Here is a 20,278-nt window from a genome sequence, read left to right as displayed (position 1 = left end):
TACAACATGCACTTGCGACAAGAGGGGAAAAAATGCCTTGATTGTTGCCTTAAATAGACAATATTATAATTCAAGGAAAGAGGCAGTAATGCATTGCTTTAAAGCATATATACACACGCGATAAAGAGAAAATTGTTTTATGCTTGGGGATAAGAGACTCAAAATTTTTAGGTTGTCAGCTTTGGGCATTTCAAGATAGCATATTTAAACTGTCCCAAATTTTCCTCAAGGAAAAGCTTTACATACAACTGTATCAAAGAATGGAAGATTTAATCACTTAGTAATTTTTTTCCTTGCAGAATATCTAGGTATATTCCCATATTTGCAAAATTAGGAAGGGTCATCTTTTCGAGGTGAACTGTGCTGTAAACTGTGAGGCTGACATTTTAATTACTTTTCATCAGTAGGCATCCCTCTTAATCTTAAGAGTTTAAAGACACAAGTTTTTCCTTCATAATCTTAAGAGTTTAAGACACAAGTTTTTCCTTCATAATTGAAAGTAATCTGTGAGAAAATGCTTAGAGACTCTATTAATATATGATTCCCATTGGGGTATACTGTATTTTCCAAAGGTCGATGCAAGAGTATTTTTGTTTCCACATGCTGTTTTACAATATGCTCTTGCCACTCTTCCACCAAAAAAATGGAGTCTAATTTATCTTTCTTTGAATCTGAATGGTCGCATGACTGCTTTAATCAATAGGATATGGTGGAGTGACACGGTGAGACTTCCAAATCTGGGTGGAAATGTCATACGTAGTTTGCCATGTTTACTGGAACATTCCAACTTAAAAGGCAGAGCTGATGTTAGGAGTCTGACTTCCTTGAAACCACATGCTGTGAGAAAGCCAAGTAACACTGACTAGTTACGTAGGTTGCCATTGTTTCTATGAAATTCGAATAGGTGAGAGATAATATCCTGTGTTTTAATTTTCATATCACTAATAACTAATGATGTCGAACATCTTTCTTTGTACCTACTTGTTATCTGTATATCTACTTTGCTAAGAGTAGCAAACCTCATGCCTATTGCTTAATTGGGTTGCTTTTTTATAAAATAGTTGAAAATTCTTTATGTATTATGGATAGGGCTTCTTTACAGACATGTAATGTGCAATTATTTTTTCCCAGTCTTAATTTGTTTTTTCATTATCTTAACAGGATCTTTTGAGGATGAGTTCTCAATTTTGTGCCGTCCGATGCATAAACTTTTCTTCCTTTAATAGATTTTGCTTTTGATGTTGTAACTAAGAAATCTTTGATGAGTGAGAGAACACAAATATTTTTCTGTTTTACCCCCAGGAGTTTTATACTTTCAGGTTTTATATTCAGGTCCATGTTCCACTGTGAGTTATTTATTTTTTTTAATTGTGTGAGGAATGGATTAAAATTAATCGGTTTGGATAGGAGTTTTAAGATGTTTCAGTGTCATTTGTTAAAAATATATGCTTTCTCTTCTGAATTGTCTTTGCAACTTTGCTGAAATTCAAGTGAACGCTAGTGAGTTCCATTTCTGGACTTGCTCTCCTATTTTACCGAGTCTTGTGCCTAAATTGATTAAAAAGCCACACTATCTTGATTACAACATGCACTTGTGACGAGAGTGCAAGTGGCTTGATTACTGCAGCCACAAAATTAGAAAAAAAAGAAGTACTGCCCTTCTAATTTTGTTCTTTTTCAAAAGTATTGGTTACTCTAATATCTTTCTATTTTTAAATGAATTTTCAAATAAACTTTCCAGTTTCTACAATCAAATCAGCTGGTATTTTGGTAAGAAATTGATTTATATTCATAGATGTTTGGGGAAAAAAAACCTAACATCTTTAAATATTGAGGTTCTGACCTTTGATTATGGTAGATCTCTCCATTTATTTACATCTATATTTTTCTTAGCAATGTTTTGTAATTATCAGAACTCAATTATTATGCATATTTTGACATAATTGTCACAATGTCATATTTCATGATATTGTTAAATTTATCTTATTTCAAGTTACATTTTTTAATCTTACTATATAGAAAAATCAATGCATTTTAATACATCAATTGTGTACTCAGAAGCTTCACTAAATTCATTTATAGTTAATTCTAGGAATTATGCTGTAGATGGAATTAGATTATTTTTACATCAACAAACACATCATTTGTAAATAGAGATAATTATATTTCTTCTTTTCCAATCTGGTCACCTTTTAAGAAAATTTAATTTATTTGCTAAAATGGTTTCCAGTTAACTGAAAAATTGAGATGATGGTACCTAAAGTTCCCACATCCCTGTACCCAATTTCTTCTATTGACATCTTACACTAGTACAGTATGTTTGCTGCAACTAATTAACCAATATTGATGCATTATTACTAACATCGATACATTTTTCAGAGTTCCTTAATTTTTACCTAATATCATTTTTTGTGTTCCATGATGCCATCCAGTAAGTCATATCACATATATTAGTGTCTCCTGTGCTAATTTAGACTGTTTCTTAAACTTTGATGATATCTCAAACGGATTAAATGATTTAAAAAAAATGTTGTTTTCACCTACATAAATTTCAATTGCTCTTCATCCTTTTGTAAATAACTAAAATTCACATTGGTATTACTTTCCTTATGCTTAAAAGTTTACTTGTCTTGGTGTTGACTTTTTTTTTCAATTTTTCTAGTGAAATGCCTTCTGCCTGCCCTAAGTTTTGCAAGATATTTTTAGATTTATCCTCCCAGTACTTTAAAATGTTGCTACATTGCTTTGGAAAAGAAGCCTGCCACCATCCATGCCTAAAAAGTTGTATTTTTCAAGCTGCTTTTGTGTGTTTTTTCTTTATATATATGTATTTTTTTCTTTTGTTATGTTCACAGTGTTATGCTACTGTTAACATCATCCATTACCAAAACATTTTTATCATTCCAAATAAGAACCCTGTACATTTTAGCCTTAACTTCCCATTCCCTATCCCCACCCCATCCCCTAGTAACCTATATTCTAGATTCTGAAAGTTTTTTTCTTTAAGTGTGTTTTTAATCAATTTGATTACTATATCATGTTTCTTGTGCTTGGGTTTCTTTAAGCTTCTTTAATAACCAAGTTTCGAGTTTTCAGCAAATTTGGAAAGTTCTTGGACATTTTTTCTTTAAATGAATTTTTATGAGCCAGCTTCTTTGTCTTCTCCTTCAGTGATTTTAATCACTCCTTGATTAAGCACTTGAAATTATATCTCAGCTCATGGATACTTTGTTCATTTTTTGTCTTTTTTTTATTTCTGTTTCATTTTAGACAGTTTTATTGCTATGTCATGAATTTTGCTAGTCTTTACTTCTGCAATGTCTAATCCTATGAACACATTCTTATTAAAAGCATTGTAGTTTTCATGGCCAGAACTTCCTTTCTTGTTGTTGTAATCTTCCATGTTTCTAACAACATCTTCCTTTTAATTAAAGAAGCAGGTAACTCAGTTACAATAAATGTTTTAACATCTTTTCTAGATAAGTATATTAGCTATGTCATTTTTGAGTCAGTTTGCAGTGATTATTGTCTCTCTTCATTGTGACTTATATTTTCTTGTATTTTTGTGTGTCTACTAATTTTTGTTTGGATGTCTGACATTGTGAATTTTATTTGTTTGGATGGTGGGTATTTTTGTATTTGCATAAAGATTCACTGTTGTTTTTCTGAGATGCAGTTAAATTATTTGGAAATAGCTTGCTCCTTTCTAATCCTGCATTTATGCACTGTTAGCTGGAAGAGATCAGTGATTATTTTGTGGCTAATCCCGCCTTTCTACTGAAACATGCTCTTCTGAATATTCCCCAATGCCTAGTGAATTATGAGTTTATCCAGTTAGGCTGAAAAGGATAGGCCAATTGCTGGCCATGTGTGAATTGGGGGGATTGTTTTCTCTGCTCCTTTTGGGTGGTTCTTTCTCATACCAGGTTAGTATCCTTACGTATATGAACTGATTATTATAAGCTTAATATTCAGGTAATGGAAAACCCTTCAGATATCTAGAATTCTATCTATGTTCAGCTCTCTCATCTCCTGTGCACTATTTCATAATCTCTAGACACTTTGGCCTCCTCATCACCCTAGCTCTGTCTTCTCAACTCATGAAGACAGCAAAGCTCTGTTTAGGTTTCTCTTACCTACATTGTGGCTTAGAACCTTTCTATTGTCAAAGAACAAGTGATGGGACAAGATTCATATGAGAAGTAGCTATTCTACAATCTCATTTACACAAAACAAATTAATGACATGAATGCTCATCTGTAGTTTATTTTCTTTAACTTTTTATTATTTTGCTTTAATTTTGGGTTCTAGGCGTTAACTATCTTTGGTGGTGTTCATTATATTGCTTTGAGAGAGGAAGAGAAAGAATAAAAAAAGGGAATGGGAGAAGAGGGGAAGGGAAGAAGAAGGAAAGAGACAAAGAAGGGAGGGGAAGGAAGAGTAGAGAAGAGAAGAGAGGAGATGAGACTTTGGAAGAAATGCAAACATGATCATACACTTTATGCTCACACACAGTCTTAAAACAATGAAAGAGGGTTAACTCTCTGAAAGGAAATGTGGATAATGTTATTACAGAAGGAGACAAAGTAAAATACCCCAATATTAACAAATATTTATCATATCTTCATTTATCCCACAGTGCTGGTTGAGGAGATATTTGGAATATAGGATAGTGATGCTTATGCACTATTAATGTAAAATTAAATTGTCATTCTTACATCTTTATTTAATTTCCAATTACAAATAAATAGCATGTTTATTATAAAAGTAGCTAGATATTAAATCTTATTAATAGCTCCTGCATTCTTCTACCCAAAGCAACACACTATTAAATGTTGGTATCTATTCATTACCCAGTATTTTTCTATGAAATCATATTCAAATGTAACAGAATTCACATTTTATTGTCATTTTTTTTCACTTTTTGTTTTATAAATTCTTAGCTGATTCTTAATCATGGTTGTGGATTTGATTTCAATGAACACTGCTTTCTATGGCTTATTATTGAGTAGATGAAGGAAAATTCAGTGACATCTCAAAATCCTTTTATTGCTTCAAGGAAAAAAATTAAATGCCACGTCAATGACATTCTGAAATGCACCAATCATAAGTGATTTAATTTTCAATCTTCTTTCGTATTCTGGTCTGTTGCCTTCCTACATTACTATACTCTAGTAATAAATACAGGATTTGCGGTCTTTAAAATTGTAAGCAATTGGGTAAAAAAACAAACAACAATAACAACAAGGCAAAAAAAAAGAAAGAAGAAACAAATTCAATAATTTCTCCTCTAAAGCATCTCTCAAGTATTTCTAACTATTTTTCTTGAAAGGACTTTTTTTCTTGCAGTTTAATGTCACAACTATGGCATCAGAATTTGTTTCTTTCTTCTTTGAAATCTAGGAAAAGTGGATAATATTCTTCAAATGCTGTTTCCATAGTCTAATTGCTTTACTCAAAAATTAAGATACATTTAATTTGCTTAAATTTTATGGATAATTTTTTATAAAAATGTTATCTAATTATGTTTTAAAAATAAAGACTCCAAAAGTTCTTTTGGTAGCTATCAATTTCATTCTTGAATAGTTCTTGATATATAATATGCTGAAAGGTTTATATTCATTTATTCCATCAGTGAAATCAGTATTTACATGCTTTATAAATTTAATTTATATTTATTGAAATATTTTGACATTAATACATTTGTAAATTTAGTAGTTCACTTTAGTCATGTATATAATTTAAATTGTATTAAAGTACTCTAGAAATATATAACATTAAAAATTCCTGAATTACAGGTCATAATTAATCTTTTCAGGTTTGTGTACTTTATGATTTTTTCCTTTTTGTTTTTTTTTTAGAAATTGTCCATGTACATGCAAATATGTGCATGTATGCGTAGCGTAACTAGACTTGTACATATTTATGTCTACTTAAAATATCTATACCAAGGATTATATTATACCTCGTGTTTTTGGATCTCACTTCAGTGCTATCACTTCTGGGCATTAGGGATATCTAATTTACTTTTATTTCTTTTATTTCTTTCTTTCTGTCTTTATTTTTGGCATGGACAGGCTCTGTAATCGAATTCAGGTCTCTGGCATAGCAAGTGAGAATTATGCAACTGAGACACAATTGCACCACGCTAATTTATTTTTTTAATACAAAATAATATTCCACTTAAGATATATTAAGTTCCTATTCTGAGAAACAATTAAGATGTCCCTACCTTATTTTCATGAAGCAATAAAGAGCAGTTTTAAATGTTTGATGTGAATTTGTTTGAGTAGGATAAATTCTGTAAGATACCAGTAAATAAATTCTTACAGATAAATTCATAGTAATGGCATTACTAGATCAAAGCTTTTGTTTATTTTATTTTAAAATAATTGTATTGATTCTTGAGGTATTCTGAATAATGATCAATGAAAGATTAAAAAAAGTTAAAAACAATGAAGCTGGGCATTTCCTTCAGTTAATATAAGAAACCAAAAAAATGAAAAGATTGTATTTTAGGTGTCACTCTTACTTATTATAAAAGCATTTACTTGCAAAAATGGAATAATTTTTAGTCTGTACTTCAATATTTTGACAACTGTATACACTTGTCTAAACACATCACAATTAAGGTACAGAAATTTCTACTACCCCAGAAAATTTTCTCCTGCTTAGGCGCTTGTTCTAGGTAGCGACAAATCTGCTTTCTGATACCACAGATTAGTTGTGTCATTTCTAGAATTTCAAATAAGTAGAATCAAAATGTGTACTGTACTCTTTTGTGGCTGGCTTTTTGAAAAAATTATATGGACTTTTAAAACAGAAGTATCAGTAAGACACTTCACTTCAAGTGCACTAGATGTAAGGATGTCTGATTTTCCCTAATGTTATTTTCCCAAATGTATTTTCTATGTTGCAGCGATAAAACAAATATTTTATATTGGGCCTACAAAACAAGAACAACAAAATTATCACAAAACTTTAAAATAGGATTCTTCTTCCTTTGGTATTTTGGCTGAGGACACAGACTTGAGAAAAACAAATGACATATATAATGGCTAAATTCATGTGTGACCTTGGTCAGGTTATTGTGTCCAGTTGTTTGGTCAAAAGGGCACTGGCCTGATTGCTTCTTGATGATATTTTGAGGACTTAACTTATCAGTAAGTTGATTGCATCTATGACTGATTACATCTGCAATCAACTGAGGATATTGTCTTCAACCATAAGAGACATGTCAGCCAATCAGTGGAAAACTTTAAAAAGAGTAATGACGATTTCAGCAGCCTGAAGGGAGAAATTCCATCTCTTCTTCAGCAAGACAGCTTCTCCTTGGAAACTCATCAGAAACCATCACTGGCATTCCCAGCTTGTTGCTGGCCCTGCAGAATTGGAACTTGCTCACCCCCATAGCTGTACAAATAAATTCTTATAGAAAATTTCATAATATTTGCATAAATAATTATATATTTACCCTATTAGCCCATGCCCCTGCAGTTTTAAGATGAAATACTGGACTGTTTTTGCAGTAATTCTAAAGTGATTTTACCATTCATTAACTTTTGTAAAACTCAATATAAAGGAACTGAGAGATTATTAAACAACGTATTTGCTTTAAAAGAGTTCTCATTATCCTTTTCATATGACGACCATTTGGAGATAATATTGTTTGCTTTCCCTCAACTCTAGCCCAGTGAAGAGGATGTCATGAGACCACTGAATATGGAAAACTTAATGATATTAAACATCTCAACTGACAAACTGAAAAAGTGAGTCACTGTCTGCCATTGGCACAAGAAAGCAGGAGTAAGACCTGCCCTTTCAAGTTTTTAAACACAAGGATTCTTGAGTTTTCCCAGGGCCCAAGTAAACCCAAATAAACTCAAGGAAACCTCTGAAAATGATTGTGATTGAACAAATTAAAGTTTAAAGTTTAAGGTAAAACTAAAGTTTAAAGTTAAAGTTGTAGTTGTGAAGTCATGCCTGAAGGTACACTAGAAAGTCTATTGGGGATGAACTTTGAAAAACAGGGATAAGGAGATATTGAAAAATGGAATGGCCACCAAGATGAGATGTAGCCTGCATTGCATAACTTCCAATGGGAGATCCCCAAGGGGTGAATAAAAAGAGACCCAAAGCTCTGAAGATGCCAGAGTCAATCTTAGGATTCTTTTACTGAAATCCATGGTTAAAAGTACATCAACTTTGAATATATATAATATTCATTATAGATAAATAGAAGAAAAATAAATAATCTTCCCTCCTTCCCTCCTAAAATACTTTTTCAAATCCTTAAACATCAATTTCGAATATATATTATATTCAATTATATATGTGTATATATATATATATATATATATATATATATATATATATATATATTCCCTTCTAAAATACTTTTTCATGATCTCAATCTGAAAAGGGTTGTACAAGCAATTATTGAGATGAGGGGGGAGTATATAATTGGAAAGAAAAAAACAAACTTTAGGCCCTCTCTTCTCCATCATAGTCTTCTTGTTTATGGTCAGAATAGAAGAATTTTTGAAACATTAATACCGGAAATTTGAAAAAAACGATATACAATCAACTTAATTATATTCTTGTTTAATTTGTAAATGTTTTTCAAATTTAATTAACGTATTAATATGGGGAATATTTTCTTTCTGTTATAATATAAAAAGCTAAAAAACAGAATGGGACGTTAAGGCTTAAAATGTACAGGATTCCTGTTTGGAATGTTAGGAATGATTTCATAGGAATAGCGTTGATGGTAGGATAACATTGTGAACATAACTGGCAGCACTAATATATACATTTGAATGGATTAAAAGGAGAAATGTTAGATTATATATACATAAAAGAATGAAAAATAAAAATAAATCCACAGAACTACACTGCACAAACAGTGAACTCTAAATTTAACCATGAACTATGGTTAATAGTACAATTATAAAAATCTGCTATCGTCAACTGTGACAAATATTAAGCACCAATTCAAGGTGTTAATAATAGGGTGGTATATGGAAATCCTGTGTTAAATGCATGATTGTTTTATAAAGCCACATCTCAAATAAATAAAAAATAGGTAAACAAATAAAAAGTGGTGATATAGATGAATATATAAATACATACACATATGTATATATGTATGTATTTATGTTTCCTTGTACAGGTTAAAAGACATTGGAAATTTCATAAAAGGTGACAGAAGACTTGACAGCTGAGGGGAAAGTGATGGAAGTAAAAGTTTTTTTGCAAAAAGAAATTTAAAAAAAATTTGTTTTGCAAAAAGTAATTTATACAAAAGTCTGGTTTGAGGGACTTTTTTTGGGGGGGGGGGGTGGGACATTTTGTTGACAAGTTTGAAATTCCCTTAGCTAAATTTGAACTTTGATAACTTCAGAGAAAACACTTGAGCTTCATTCTTTCTGAGAAAGAGTAAAGAGAGGATAAAGTGTAACCAAATTCAGTATCATAAAACAGATTGCGTGAAAATATATTTTTAATGCAATTTTTCATCAGCTCATAAAATTATTGGAATTTAAAACATATTAAAATGGGTTTCCTCCTAACATGTACTGAAATGCTTTCTGACATTTTAATAATCTTGTAATTGCATTTATTAAAATAAAACAAAATTAATAACTCAACTGTAGAAAAAAACTGTTACTATATGCTCAGCTGTGGTCTAAGTTCCTCACGTGTTGTGGTGGATAGTGAAGAGCATATGGACCCGTCTGTCCCTTTGCCTTCCATGTCAGCACACTTTCAATGGCAGACTGCAGGGGAGTGCAAACGCCTGGCCATTTTAGCCCAACTGGAGAAAACATTGAGGGACAATTCATATCTAGAGTCCCTGTGGGTATTGTTGAGAACTTTGCCTGCATTACAGCTGAAATACTCCTTCTACTTATTTCTGCTTCCTTTCCCTCCCTTGCACAGGTGTTAATTTTATGAATATATCTTAATAAACATCACACAAACTAAACTTTGTCTCACAGTCAGCCACTGTGAAAACCAACCAGAAAGATACGCTTTTAATATTACAATAATTATATCATATGAGAATGATAGCATTCCATTTCAAGATAAGAGAACTGAGAAATGTATTTATTTGTAAATAAATATATAAGCATATCTCTATGGTGAATGCTTCTAAAAAACTGAGACAGGAAATTAAAAATTACCTGGTGACAATACCTATGAAAGACAGTGTCACATTTAGCCACATTGTTCAATCAAATCAATAGCATGACTATGGAATAAGCAACATTAGTTTTCAGACTATAATATCATTAATTTTCTTATCTGAACATTTCTGAAAAATTAGACTTGTGCGTCTAATCATTTCATCAACTATTTTATCAGATTACAGGGAAAATTATCCATATTTACATGTTGATATCATTTATGCATTTTTCACACTAATATAAGAAAACTTCTAAAACAGATACTACATCAGGACTCAGAGTCTATGGCTCTCTATTTAGTCCATGCCCAACGTGTGAGTATACAGGGTAAATATTTTAAAATATATGCATCCCAGATGCAATTAAAATAGCTGATTTCTAAGTTCATATCTTATTTGAAATACTATAATTCTTTGATTTGAACAACAGTATGTCTTGCTTTATTGTAAGAGTTCATAGAATAAACTGAAACTTTTATTATGGGTCAGAAGATGCATTGGGCATATATGTTACTTTCCAGCAATTCTATTATTGACTCAGCTATAGATCATCTTGATTTGGCATGAAAACTAGTCACTTCATCTTGCTTTGCTCCACTTGCCTCAACTGAGGTTCAAAAAATGTTTCTATCTGATTGTGTTATAGAGAGGGCATTCCTGTCATGCTGTTAGCGCTAATCATCTATAGAAACATCTTGGCTGGCATCCATGGCTTCATTCTTTCCAGCTGGGCTTTCCAACTGTTCCTTCTGTTGAGATACAGTGAGGTTATAGTGGATCTGTGGTAGGAACCTCATAATGAAAAGAACTGATGTTGACATGATACAAGTTAAGCAATTCCCTGGCAATGGCACACCAGGACAAGAAGAGAGAGATTTTTAAGAGGCAGATAATGATGCTCTACTGAAGCCACCTTTACTGAAACAACAGGCCAGGAAAAAAAAATCAGTCCGGAAGCTAGATGTACGTCTGGGGAAGAACCTGATGATAAACAGCAAATACAAATACAAAGTTTTAGTGCTTCAAAGCTAGTCCCTCCTTCAAAGAAAAAATAAGCATTTGGAGATTGGTTTTTGGTTACTAAGCATGTGCTGCAGGATGGCATGGTTCTTATTTTCGTAAAGTCGAAATGTACATGCCTTATGCATATTTTATTTGTGTAAGAAATTAAAAAGAAGAATTGGAAACTTCACTGAGTACTTCCTCAAAGAGCCAACCTTTATATTTGCCATTATATGCTGATAGGACACACTAAACAAAGTGTTTTTTCTGGTAGCAAAGAAATAAGTGACACAGGGTGATCCAATAAGAGTGCAATAGTTGGATGCATGAGGGACGGTAGATAGAAAATATTTAAAATTCTAATTCCAGGAAAATGCATACCAAATTCTTATGTATCACAACTCCTATCTGTAAATTGCCACTCTAGAAGTACATAAGAACAACAAAAAAATCAATTTTCCCATCTGAATCTTTTTTAAGGCACATTACTCAAAATACTATGCTCAGAGGCCTGCCCAATGGATAGCTCTTATTAAGACACTATTAGGTGTAAAAAGTCTGCAAAAGGTATGAAGGAGACAAGCTTTCAATGGCAAAATATGAAAGATTTGGGGATTATCAAATTTTACGCTGGTAGAGATTTCACACAGATTTATTTTGTAGTATTTAACTTTTATTTGGAAAAAAAAATCAAATTTACAGAAAAGTTGGAAGGATAATATTACAAAGAAGACCGTAAACCTTTACCCAGTTTCTCACATTGTTAACATTTAGCCCATCTACACATGCATTATCATTTGATCCTCTCACCCTTCTACGTATAAGTCCCCCCATACATAAACACACTGAGATATATATAAAAAGACATGTTTTTTCATCATTTGAGAAATTGATCATATACCATAATTTTTCATTAATAAATATAAGGCTGTGCTTCCTAACGATAGGGAAATTCTCACTACAGTTATCATATATGCAGTCTTTTGAAAGAAAGTGAAGACAATTTAAGTTTTTTCTAAACTTTATTTGTCCCATGCTCTTATTTTTAATCCATAAATTAAGCATAAGCAATCACCTTGTTATTCCAGGTATTTAAATTTATCTATGTATTTAGGAACTCTTTGAATTAGCTTCTTGATTCTAATAAGGAATATAATACATAGATGCCATCGAAATGTACCGCAGTTTAAGACAACTTCTGATTCCTGTTCTAAATTTGTGATGTTTTTGTTGGTTCTTCTTTACTTTTATCTTTATCTCTCAATCTTATTTATTTCTTCTTATATTGCTTAGATAAATTCTATTGTTCTTAGAAGTATTCAATGATATATTCTATATATCTGCAAATATTCTTGATAAAGATCCCATATGAAAAGTGATTGAAAGTTGCAATGTGCATATCAATGTACAATGTACATTGCACTTATTCTGCTTTGTACATTGTGCATATTCTACCTATCAGTGCACAATGTACAATGTAGAATTTTTTATGGGGACTAGAAAATAACCTCCTGAATCCATTATTTGCTATTGTGAAGGAAACCGGGGAAAGACAAAAAGAACAATTGTCTTTTGATATTATATGACCATTTGTTTTGTTTTCTTTGGGAAAATTCATGTAAAAGTGCAAGGACAGGACCTGGCAATGGTGGCACAGTGGCAGAGTTCTCGACTGCCATGCTGGAGAACCAGGCTCGATTCTGGGTGCCTGTCCATGAAAAAAAAAAAAAAAAGTGCAAGAACAACAAATTGTCATGTTCAAATAAAAAATTCTACCTTGAGATAAAAATGAGTGGTATAAGAAAGTCACGTAGCTCTTCTCAACAGAAGGTATCCTGTTTCTTTGTTGTTGCTATTATAGATAGTAATACTACATGGTCCAGAAGGCCTATGAATTAATTACTTTCTTGACACTTTATTGGGAACTAATGGCCAGCTTTCTCCCTTACAGAAAGTCTTTGATGTTTGGAAAATAGGAAGCATACTGTTCTTTACCTTCCATTTTAAAACTTGCAGGCAGTATACCATGATATGAAAGACTTTTAGTGACTTAATTATTCTTCTAAGTAGCCCATTTGCATTTGATTCCTTTTCTTAATTTCCTAGTTATTGTTAAATCCACCATCATGTTTCTTTCTAAATATAAATATTGGCCCTAGCCATGATTCTTAAATCATTAACTTTGTTCAAAGGATCATTAAAGTCTTACAGTTTCATTCCTGAACAATCACATCATTTTGACTTGTTATTAAAATAATTCCTACATTTTCATTACCTACATTATTTTATGAGACTCATAGCTTACCGATTCAAATTCATGGATTTTAAATCATTTTGAATGATTGTGAGATCATGTTCATCTCTTACTGAAACTCTTCAAAGACTTACTTTACACTGTCTTCTCAAATTCCAGTACATTTTTCCCCAAAGAGATTAAATGAGGCAATTAAATATCGGTCTAATGAAAATGCAACATGGGCCTTGTTTTATTGTAAATGCGCTTTGAATAAGTGTAGGCTAAGAGAAGTGCTCTCCACTAATATTAAGATACTACTGGATTGAACATAAGCCAAAAAAAAAAAAAGGTAAAAGTAGATAACCTAGAATAGCCTCCCTAGAAATTAAAGTATGATATGTTCCAGTTTTTAGGAGACAGTGAAGAACATTTCTGTCTCATCCATCACCTGATTGAGAACAATTTACCAAAGACTCATGACTCGGTGAGCTTCTCATTCTCTACCATAACAAGTGGTAAGTGTACACTCATCCCAAGGCAGAAATCTTCAAATCAATCTTCTTTTATGTTTTTCACTTCTGAATTTGAGCTTGTGAGTTAGAGGTGTCCACATGACAGAGAGGAAGGAACCTAGAAATTCTACAAGCATCTAAAAATATGATGTAAATCAAAGAATAGACTATGCATCTCCTAAAACCCATCACTCTTGATTTCAATACTCTTTAGCCTGCACAGTTCATAAAATAACAAACATTCACATCTCAAACTGTCATTAGAAATTACTAGAAACAGAGAAAACCAGAGAGAAAGTTAGGGGCAGAACTTAGATTGCATTTCACTCTCCACAAAATAGATTGTTTATATTTTCAATTATGTCTAGCATATTCTAAACTCTGTCTCATGTTATGCTCTTTAATTGGTTTCCTTATTATCTAAACATGCTTATTGAATTTCTATTGCCACTAACTAATCATGTCACTCACTAGTAGCCAGATATTTGCTGGGAATTTGAAGTACATCATTTTAATCTGCTATTATTGCAATCTTTTCTATCAGATATTATACCTTCAAGTTTAATTAAGTAGAAACTGAGAGTTCAAATCAAACATTTGGAGTTACTACATTTTCTCTAGGAAAATGAAGACCACCTGAATTAAATGTTCCTATAAAATTTCCGTGCTGGTTTGAAAAGATGTACGTTCCCTAGAAAAGCCATGTTTTGATCTAAATCCTGTTTCGTAATGGCAGAGTAATCCCTATTCAATACAGTATGTTTGAATTTGTTATTAGATCATCTCCCTGGAGATGTAACCCAATCAAGAGTGGTTGTTAAACAGAGTGACTAGGTGATGACATGTCTCCATCCATTTGGGTGGGTCTTGAAAATTTCTGGAGTCCTATAAATGAGGAAACATTTTGGAGAATGAAAAAGATTCAGAGAGAGCAAAGTAGAACAACATAGCCACGAGAAGCAGAATCTACCAGCCTGTGACCTTTGGAGATGAAGAAGGAAAATGCCTCCCGGGGAGCTTCATGAAACAGGAAGCCAAGAGAAGAAGCTGATGGATGACCGATGATGCCGTGTTCACCTTGTGCCTTTCCAAATGAGAGGGAAACTCTGACTGTGTTTGCCATGTGCCCTTCCACTTGAGAAAGAAACCCTGAACTTCACTGGCCTTCTTGAACCAAGGTATATTTCCCTGGATGCCTTAGATTGGACATTTCTATAGACTTGTTTTAATTGGTATATTTTCCTTGGCCTTAGAACTGTAAAATGGCAATTTACTAAATTCCCCTTTTAAAAAAGCCATTCTGTTTCTGGTATATTGCATTCTGGCAGCTAGCAAACTAGATCAATATCCTAAACAAAAAAGTATAAGATCAAGGAATGGTAGAAATATAAATCACACATTTTTCAAAGCTTCAGCTTTACTAAGAGATGGAGACTACCCAAAATATTTATTAGACCCAGAATATATGCCAAATTCCAACAGAGTTACCACTGTTACTCTACCATTGTTGTAAGCTTGTGGATGTTGAAAGTGGGAGAAGGGAATCTTAATAAATTACCGTGGATTATAGGAGAGGGCAACAGAGAATTTCTACAAACTGCAGACAAAATGACTCCCAAAAAGAAGAATTCAGCATTAGATGCAACAATTTTGATTACAGTTCTCAGACTTGGAAATTCACAGCACCAGCAAGGAAGGTGCTTAAAAGGGAGCAGAATTGGGGGTGGAAGTATTGGGGAACAATTATTGGAGAATACATCATACAGAATTGGAGATATCTTTGTAGATATATGGCAGTGAATGAAAAGAAGCAGGTAAGTAGTGAAGGTCTCAGGTCCTGAAAATTGAGAGATCCACATAACCTTAACCATTCCCCCTCCATATCAACACTGCAGCAAATATTATGGGAAAGATGATCATTTCTTTGAAAATAGTAACAAAAATTGTAGAATGAGAGTAGGGTATCAGAAGAACTAAAGTCACGCTCTAAAAGCAAAATTATATGTAGAGAAGACAAATTTCAGGCTAGGTTATATGTTCTGACATTGCTCATATACTTGACTGTTCCTGAACTAAAATTCTAATTTGTATTTGGTAAGATTCAGTCAATATATAATGATAAGTTAGAGTGAGGATCACTGTAATATTTTAACACTACTATAAAGAATTTGATGTAATATCAAATAATAATTTTAACATTTATTGATTTTGCAGTTGCTGGTCTAAGTTCTTTGTTGATTGATTTCCTCAAGATGACACAACCTGAAGTTGTTGTGGCTGGCATTACACCATGTACAGATTGTTGCCATGGCCTCCTTACTCCCACATGATACACACTGTTAAAGGAAGACTCAAAACTCATCCTAAACAGAAGACTGCAATGCATACATGGCTAATTAAAGCACCATCCGTAGGAATTCAGGAAACAATTATGGATAGATTCAAATCCTTTATTACTGCAAGTTAGAGGTAAGAACTTCTTTAAACTATTTGAGACGATCCCTATGCCCTGCATATCTTTAATTGAACCATTAAACACATTTGTAAAATTCATTATGCTACTAAATAAGACATTTATTTAGTCAATTTAAAACTATTTTTGTCACCTATATGCTAATTAGCAATGTGCTGATTGTTGAATGAAATATAACTAACAGAAGGCTATTTAATAACACAATCTACAATATGGTCTTTTCTCTTTGTAAAGCTAGTTGAGCGCCGTTGACCTGTACTTGCTTTATAACAGTTGTTAGCTTACCCCTGTAGAATGAAACATATTAACTGATGTAAACATTATATATCTTTCACATTAATTATACCAAAAAAATTGAAATACTTGCTTATAAAAGAAAATAAAGTCATTGCCAATGAGAATAAATATACTCAATTTTTTCCAAGATTAAAATCTAAAGTATTTTGATGTAATGGCATATTTTATTTAAGAAAGAACTCACTAGGATGCTATCAAGCTACCACTGATAAAATGTAGCAAATGTTACATTTAAGCTTTTAAAAAAAATTAAATTAGTCCTGCCTGTTATACCCAGAAGTAGAATTCTACAGTGCCAATACACATTAGAGAAGTGAGCTTTACTTATAACTGGTTTAAATTGAAAAAACTTAGCATGTGTAAAGACAAAATTGATATACATGAAATGCTTTATTAAATTTTAGATTAACTATATATAATAATTTTGAAATATAGTTTCTGGAAGCTTTAGCAGAACTCACCCAGAATTTCAAACAAAATTATGAAAGTATTATTTTGGAAGAGTAATCACAATACTTAAAACGGGCTTTTATCCCTGGTTTTGGTAGAAGAACCACTCAGTAATTTCAATAGATGTAAATGATATCACTCTGTTACTTTTTTCAACTAAAGTACATTCCTCCACACTTTTTTTGGCTGCACTTCTCTCCCTTATTGCTGTAGTAACTCATCTTAAATATTGTTTGCTCGCCTGGCCTGAAGCTGGTGATGGATACGATCACACTTTAGGAGATAAAGTGACGTATAATTCTTTAAAAACCAAAATCAAAACAAAAACCCTCGATTTAAAAAATGAAGTCAAGTATATACCCAAAAAGAATTGAAAACAGAGACTCTAATATATTTTCACACCAAATTTACAGGGGAAAATTCACATTTTCCAAAAGATAGAAGCAGCACAACTGTCCATCAAGAAATGAATGTAAAAACGAAATGTGGTGTACACATACAATGGAATATTATTCAAGTGTCAAAAGGAATGAAGTTTTGAAATATGTGACTTGAAGGTATCATGTTGAGTGAGATAAGGCAGATACGAAGCGATAAATATTGTATGATCTCACTAATATTGAATCATTTGAATAAGCAAATTCACAAATCAGAAACTAGAACACAGATTACCAAGGGTTCGGGTGCAGAGTTAATTCTTAATTGGTACAGAATTTTGTTTGGGGTGATGGAAAGGTTTTAATAATGGATGGTGGTGATGATAGATTAACTTTGTGAACAGCAGCACCGAATTATATATTTGAATGTGATTAAAAGGGGAAATTTTAGGTTATACGTATTATTACAATTTAAAAAATTAAAAATAAATTATAGGACTGTACACAAGAAACAATGAAGCTAAATGTAAACTATGGGTTATCATTAAGAGTATAATTATAATAATATTGTTTCATCAATTATGACAAATGTATCACCCTAATCAAAAATGTTACTAATAGGGAAAACAGTGTATGGGTGGGGAGACTTCATTATATGAAAACCTTGCATTTTCTGCCTGATTTTTCTGTAAATCTACAGATTCTTTACTGAAAAAATTAAAACATGATTTAAAAAAGTGAAGAGGAGACAAATTTAAATTAAAAATGAAAAAGCTGGCTGGCCCCGGTGGCTCAGCAGGCAGAGTTCTTTCCTGCCATACCAGAGACCAGGTTTGTTTCCTGGTGCCTGCCCAAGCCAAAAAAAACAAACAAAAAAAAACATAAAGCATTTTTGATGTTGAGAATGCTTGGTCAACCTTGAGCATCTTTATGTTGTAAATAGATTCCTTAACTCTGTTCTTCAGTTCTGTGCCCCAGGCACTGTAGGCTTCTTGCTATCCCCCAGGCAAGCTAAGTAGGATTTCCCCACTTTAGGGTTTTTGCACATACACTTATGACTTCTCTCACTATGTTCTCATGACTAAGTCCTTTTAATTCTCCCATGTTCAAATTAAATGTCACCTTCCCTGTGAAGCTACCTGCGAATAAGTTATGATGACCTCTTCACCCTCTGTTTTACTACATCTTTATAGTCTATTTCCATCATTGTATGTATCACATGCATCTGTTACAAGCTGCCTTTTTATACCTATGTATATAGATAGATATAAAGTAGATTGTAGTGGTTTGATGCTGTGTGAACCCCTCCCTTCCAAATATATATACATACACACACACACTTAAAGTTAATTCATTCTTGTGGATTGGATGAAAACTTGGATATTTAACTGAAGAGATTTCTGAGCTAAATGTGAAAACTACAGCCCAGCATCTCCTTGCAGCTAATAGTGCAATGAGAGAGGAATGGAATAAGCTGAGAACTGAATTCCTGAACACAAAGAAATTGATGTTTTACAAAATTCTGAGCTTCTGGAAAATGAGTTTCCAGAGAAGATTGTTCCATATGAAGGTTTAATTAAACATGGAAACTGTCAACAATTTCTGTGCAATTCAAGATTTGAAATGCAGTTATTCAAGAAAGATTCATGGAAAGTTCTGTTGTCTGTGTACTACAAGAAAAACAAACAGTTTTTTTATGAGATCTGTATGAATGGAACCACTGCCAGCCTGGGCTAAAAGAGACAGAAAAGGGACATATTAATGGAAAAAATCACTTAAAGGCAGAGCAATAGAAGCCGAGGACTGGACCTAAAACAGCTTCTTGAAGCAAAATAGTAAGCTTACCCATGTGTATGAAAAGGGTGAGTCTATCATGGTACTTGGAGAGGGTTGACCTTGTGCCCCATTGTTCAGAAAGAGGGTTGGCACACCAGCTCTCAGAAACAGTGCAGCCTATGACTCAGGCTTAGCAGAAAGTCTGACCACTGCTGTCATGTTCAGAGAGGGTGAAACCTGTGCGCTGAGGATTATGGAGAGTCTGCCTGCCACTCCAATACTCAGATAGGGTGGTGGATCATGTGTCCTGACTTTGCAGAGAGCTTGGTCACCATCCCAATACTTAGAGAGGGAGGACTTTTCACACCAATTTTCATGGAGGGTGTGGCCATTGGGCAAGGACTTAGAAGGGGTTGGGCCGCCACTCCATTATTCCATTAGGCAAGGGGATAATACATCATTCCCTTGATAACTCTCAGACCTTGAAAGCTAATGGAATATGCTCTGCTGGGTTTCAGAATTGTTGAGGACCCATGACCCTTGTTTTCCTTCCAAATTCTCCTTATGGGAATGGAAAAGTTAATCCCATACCCATTCTTCTACTGTACTTCAGAAGCAAATAACTTGGTTTCTAGGTTTCACAGGTCTGCAGACAGATGGGAACTGTAACACACACATTACCAGTTTGATGAAACTTTGTCTTAAGCATTGTTTCTGAAATGACTTAAGACTATGGGGAAGTTGTGATGGAATGAATATATTTTGCATGTGGAAAGAGCATATCTTTTTGGAGTCCAGTGGTTTGAAGCTGTATGTAGCCCATAAAAACATGTTCTTAAACTTATTTCATTTCTGTTGGTGTGAAACCATTTTAAGCAGAACCTGTTGATGAAGCTAATTCAGTTAAGGTGTATTGCACCTCAATCAGGATAGGTCTTATTACTAGAGTCCCTAGAAGTGGAATGA

The sequence above is a fragment of the Tamandua tetradactyla genome, chromosome 9 (assembly GCF_023851605.1).
Source record: "Tamandua tetradactyla isolate mTamTet1 chromosome 9, mTamTet1.pri, whole genome shotgun sequence".
Taxonomy (NCBI): Eukaryota; Metazoa; Chordata; class Mammalia; order Pilosa; family Myrmecophagidae; genus Tamandua; species Tamandua tetradactyla.
Note: the sequence above shows the minus strand (reverse complement) of the source record.